This window comes from Chiloscyllium plagiosum, unplaced genomic scaffold (genome assembly GCF_037043375.1).
Source record: "Chiloscyllium plagiosum isolate Xiang-an unplaced genomic scaffold, Cpla_swu_hap1 HiC_scaffold_29, whole genome shotgun sequence".
NCBI lineage: Eukaryota > Metazoa > Chordata > Chondrichthyes > Orectolobiformes > Hemiscylliidae > Chiloscyllium > Chiloscyllium plagiosum.
The window spans coordinates 68,644,750-68,651,235 of NW_028270167.1; positions in this window are offsets into that span (position 1 = coordinate 68,644,750).

Here is a 6,486-nt window from a genome sequence, read left to right on the forward strand (position 1 = left end):
TTTAACTGAATGCCTATTCCATTTATAAGGATGATACAACCAAACCCATCTCAAACCAAAATTAAGAAATAACACCTCAGCATCTCACTCCACCGCAAGCCCAAGAAGAACGACACGATACTGCACTTCTCCAGCTTCCACCCTAAATATATTAAAGAAGCCATACCGGAAGGACAAGGGCTTCAACTGCACAGGAACCGTTCAGATGAGGAATAATGCGATAGACACCTAAAGATTTTGAAGGATATCTTCATGATGATGGGGTACCTGTTGAACTGATTGATCGCCAATTCCGGTGTGCCACAGTGAAAATCTGCTGTGAACTCGTCAGAAGACAGACAGAGAATGCAACTAATAGAGTATCTTTCATCGTCAGTACTTTCCTGGAGTTCAGCACGTTCTTCACAGGATTCAGCATGTCACCGATGATGATGAGCATCTCACTAAGAACATCCCCATGGCTTCAATTCTCACCTTCAAACACCCAGCAAAGTTATAACATACGACCGTTTACAGTAAACTACTCAACCTTCACATAGCATTAACCACGACACCACAGCACCATGCCTTCGCAACCTTTGCAAGACATGGACACTACCATGACCCGTTGGTACACCACCCACCACGTACACGACAGGTACTCATGTGACTCAGGCAATGTTGTTTGTCACATATGCAGCAGGCAATGATACAACAAGATACCACAAGATACTCAGTAATGGTATATTGGCGAGACCATGCAGATGGTGTGCCAATGGATGAATGGTAACGGCATAACAATTGCCAGACAGGATTATTCACACCCAGTCGGGGAAGAGTTCAGCAATCAAGGACATTTGGTTTTCAACCTTCGACTAAATGTCGGCCAAGGTGGCTTTCGAGATACACAACAACGCAAAATCGCCAAACAGAATCGGGTCGCCAACTGCCTTCGTTTTGGTGATGGCATCAACCATGATATTCGGTTAATGTCACACCACATGTAACCCACCACACTGTTCTGTATCTGTGAAATCTTCCTTAATTGTTCTGTTTTCACACCATCACCGTGACAAGTTGTTATTGTCCTTCTACCTTAATCACTTTGTTCAATATTGGCTAAATGATAATTTGGGTCAGTCTCGCGGCATGTCACTCTGGCCAAAGAAAAATAAGAAAACTGGGAATTTATTAAACCAGGAGCAAGGGCAAGGGTTACTGGGCGGGGTGCGGGAACGAGACTGGGGCATCGTGGCGAAGGGGGGCAGGTGTTTCGCTGCTCTGGGGACATCTGTGGAGGAACATGAGAGTTAATGTTTCGGAGCTGGTGTCCCTTCCTCTGGTGTTTTTGTTGTGGAGCGGTTTTCCAGTTGCTTCTGTTTCTGTTCCATGTCATTCCAGTGCCTTGATTTGTCTCCAGTACAACTTTATTATAACGGTTTGTAATTATCTCTCTGTCTCACTTTGTTGGATCATCGATCAACCATTCTATTGGCACTCAGTTATTGACACAGTACTCACACTGTCGGACACTCTTGTTCACTTCTAGAGATTACGTCTTTGACACTCCGCTCCCACAATTTGCCTGATATTTTGATCTGTCTGCCCTTGATCTCTTTTCCCTAAATTCAGTGCTCTGTGTTATTCCCTCCCATTTCACCTAATTAAAGGGCTCTGGTCCGAAATCTTGTTATTTCAAATAAACATGTGCATCTATAACCTGGTGTGATTTCTGAATTGGTCCATCGCAGTCCAAAACCGCAACCTCCACAGCAGCTACACGGAAACACCACTACACGCATTTTCCCCTCCACACTATGTTCAAGCTCATTTACTCCTGTTGCCGCATGTAATTCTGAACTTGTTGTTGTTTGTGATGAAAACTTAAGGTTCAAGCGGTTCTCTTGGAATGTATGTACTTTGGAATGTGGTTCAATTTCAAAGAAAAACATACTTCAATGGACGATATATGCTTCAAAGCTTTGCCTGAGTTGTTTAAATGTCATTTATCCTGAACCCAGTGAGCTGACGGAAGAATAAACATGCTTTGCACTTCTACCACACGGTGCCAGGGACCCAGTTCAATTCCAGCCTGTGGCGACTGTCTGTATGGTGCTTGTACTCCTCCCATGTGTGCGTGAGTTTTCATCTCACATTATGAAAGCTGTGTAGTTTCGGTGGATTGCCAAATGGAAAATTACCCAACTTGTCCATGTATATGGACTTCAGGCTATTTCGCTGTGAGAAACTTGAAGGGGATCGATTAGGAAGTGGTTTTTGTTGGGATAATCTTCACTGCTTTGGTGTGGGCTTGATTGACCGAACGGCCTACTTCCACACAATTGGGATTTTACGAAAATTATTGCGATCGTGCGATTTTCTAGACAGTCCGAAAGATAAATAATGTTTCTAGGTGTCGTTTTGAATGTCTGCAAACGATATTCCAATTCTCACACAGGAGCTACACCTCGAAGTCTGCACTTATGCAATTTAAAGTTGTGCATTCAGTGTTCACGCTTCGGAAATCACAGCTTTTTACCATTAAGATCAAATCTTGTGTTTTTTAATCTATATCATAAACAGTCGAATTAGTCTCATTTATCTACATTTAATGCATGTACTTCAAACTGATGGGAATGGTAACTTCTCAGATTCAGGTTCATTTTGATGGTGGATAGGTAGATGACGACCACTCTTCCCATCATCCCAAGTGGATTTGCAAGGCATCGATCACCAACGCTGAGCCGTGCTGCTCCCTGGGAGAGAGTGAAGCGCGCGGTGATGGCCTGTTCGGTGACATCATACATGTATTTGTCTCCACTTAGTTTCTGTGGAGTAGGACTGACAATGAGGGAAAGTTCGAAGGCAAGAGCTGATTCTGGGAGGGGAAGACTCCTGAAGAGGTTTTGGCAGTATCTGAGAGACTTTCCAAATTTCAAACAGGCAAAGTCATTGAATAAAATCTCTGGGGATGCCTTCTAACAGGATAATGGTGTAACCGAAAATATATAACATAGCCTAAATGAAGATAAATACCGCAGTCTTAGCAGGACGAATGGTAAGAAGAACATATTTGATTGAGGACTTCCTGCTGCAGTCTTTAAGTAGCGCAGCTTAGTCAGCTGCTCATAAATGATGATAAAACATCTATCCTTTAACTGATCACCTTCAGCCACGTGCTGGAGTATGTCTAGTCTACATATGTCTACCTTTTGCTGCAAAATGGCTATGGAGACGTGGATGTCTTTGATATCAGGCTTATTCGGAAGAATGGCTCCACTAAGGTTTGAAGTGAGCTTTCGTGATTCGTTGGTTAGCACTGCTGCCTTACAGCATGAAGGACCTGGATTCGATTCCAGCCTCATACGACCATTTAGAGTTCGCATATTCTCCCTGTGCCTGCATGGGTTTCTTCGGGTTGCTCCAGTTTCCTACTTCAGTCCAAAGATTTGAAGGTTAGATAAATTGGATATGCTAAATTGTACCTCGTTCTCCAGAATGTGTTGGTCAGGAGCAGTGCAAAGTAATAGGGAAGGGAAATTGCTGTGGGTTGAATACTCCTTAGAGGTTGCGTGTGAACTTGTTGGGCCCAATGACCTGTTTCCACACTGTAGGGATGGTATGATTCTATTTCATGACGTCGGTACTTTAACAGCGTAAGGCATGGTACAACTCAGCAGCTTGCTGGTAAAATGGTGAATGCATCACCAAATTCAACATTTCTATTCATGGCAAGTTGCTGACTCAGCCTATCTCAAATGTCTGATAACATGAATCTGCAGCAAGAACACAGGGACACATATTTCCAAACTGCTCCTCTTAACTCTGTAGCTTAAGCGTTACATTTTTTGAAGGTTTTCTCACCTCCCAGTAAGTGTTGGCCTTCTAACAATTGAGTTTGACAAAGTTTATTTGAACAGTTCATTAAACTATTTGGATGTTTTGAAGTGGGGGAGGAGGGCAACCTTCTGATCTACTGGGACAGTGAAGGACTGACTGAAGGAATACCTATCCAATTGTGATGATTAGTAGCTTGGAAGGGAACATGCAGATTATTATATTCTCATTCGTTTACTTCCTTTGTCTTTAGGACGAAAGTAGTACCAGAGCTGGAGTGTGCTGTCAAATGGAAATTGTTGATGAATCACAAAGCTGCGACAGTGGTGAATGGTTTGAAATTATACATAAATTGCCAATCGAACTGGCTCAATTGCCATGGAATGGAACGCTCTGAAGAAACTCAGCCGGCCTGGTAGCAACTGTGAAAATTGTCAGAGAAGTAATGTTTCTTGTCCTACATGTCCTCTCTTCAGTACTGTTCTGAAGAAGAGTCATTTTGGCCTCAAAAAGTTACCTGTATTTCTCGCCAAGTATGCTGTTAGAGTTGCTGAACTTCTCCAGCACTTTCTGCTTTCATTTCAGTTATTAAATGTCCGCAGCATTATCCTTTTGTACGAATGTTTCATAATGGCGCTGTCCAACATCTTGAGGTATGTTGTCGATATATTTGTTCAGTCAATCGGGGAGTATTCCATCACACACTTGACGTGAGCCTTCTCGGCATTAGAGAAGCGATTGGAGTCAGAAAGCCCATGACTGATGGCAGTTTTCTTGCCATCTGGCCTGCTCTTGTAGCCACATTATTTATGTAGGGAGGACAGTTCATTTTAGGGTTAATAGTAACTCCCACATTGTTGATCGTTGAAGACTAAGTAATGGCAACACCATTGAATTTCCAGAGGTGTTGATTAGATTATCTTAATCAGGATGTGTGAAATTCATATCACTTGTCTGCCCAGGCCTTCACATTGCCAGAATTCTGCTGCATTGTGAAATGAAATGCTTCAGGAGTTGAGGTAGTAAGAATGCGGCTGAACTCTGGACATTTATTAACGAACAGAACCTTGAATAATTCCTGAAGTGAGGTCCTGGAGTTTAGATAACTGACCTGCAACAACCAATCCAGTTTCTGTGCGTCTGGAGTCACATGTATCTTGGAGCAAATAAGAATAGCAGCTTTACTTCCCTAAGGGGTAGAGGCGAATCGGAAGGGATTTTCCATGGTCAGTTGTAATGGGTTAAAGGCATTAGACATAGAATTTCAACTTAGAATTCATGGCATCTATCGTTGCAGGGTTTGAATTAGGTCTCTGATATCAATTCTGGAATATCTTCACGTGAGCTGATTATCATGTACTGATGAGCAATGCTTCTCCAGAACTGGGATTAAGCTTGCTATTAAGCTTCTTCATTTCTCAGAAATTTGAATTTAAAAAAATGTGAGCAATGCTACAGTCTCAGTCTCCACAAGCTGCTTACACACAGTACAATGCAACGCTTTTGGTGATGCATCAACTCAGATTTTCAAACAAGGAGCTTGTCAGTTGCCTGAAGGGAGAGATAATGTCGCACAGAAAACTGCATCAAACAATTCAAACACGTGGAGAAGGTGATCCTCACTATCCTGGTCTTCATTGGCGTTCCTTATAAGACATTATGACAATTTCACTTGTTTTAGTCTGCTGTTGATCTGCTCTTTGATTTTAACTTTTGAACAATAAAGTCTCCAATTCACTGACAGGTTTCCTTATTTAGACATAGGAAGTGCGATATCAGTTCACTGCGCAGTAGTCTCCTTACAATTCTCCAGCGATAGAGACTTCCGATGTCACTGCAAATGCAGAACTTCCTAATCTCTGTGTTATGTCATCCGTTCCGGTTTCCTACCGTTTGTAGGTATGATAAGAAATCAGACAAGTCAGTTGCAAAGAATGGTAAACGGAAGTGAAACATTAACTCTTGCTATCCACAGATGATGGAAGACATGCTGAGCCATTTCTGTTTCTGATATACAAATGAAGCCTTTTCTTTGCGACAACTTTGAATGTTAAGTGGTGACCTGAGAAAAGTAATGCAAGACACTAAAGTGAAGCGATAAACTGTTTCAGTTCGCTATGGAGTCTGCAATGAGTCTGACAATGAGGTTCAGATTATTCAGGACAGATGTTAGTGAGCACTTCTACATACAATATTTGGGAGAGGCTGGAACTCACTTCCACAAATGACAGTAGATGCAGGGTTTTTATTTTGGTTGCCAGAATCAATCCTGTGATTGTTTACATCTATCTCTAAGGACAATAGCAGCAGAAACAAGAGAAAACTGTGACCACAAATCACCTATTAAGGATCTTGCCTTTCTGAGTTGGAAGTATCTGGCTATTCCTAAATCCCTGGAACTCACTCGCTAACATCATCTTGGCTGTACCTCTATGTTAAGTTCTCTCAAGTTTCTGTACAGTAGCTCATCATCTCAATCACTGGAGTAATTAGGGATGGGCAGTGAATCCAATGCCATTGAGTGACGTCTATATGCCACGAAGAAGGGAGTAGTGGAGCAGGGCGTTTGAGTAAAGTGAAAGGCAATGATGACTGGAGGGCGTGAGGCTGTAAGTGAGAGAGGAATTGGTGATGCAAGGCTCACTGTTGGTATGAATGGGTCAGCCTATA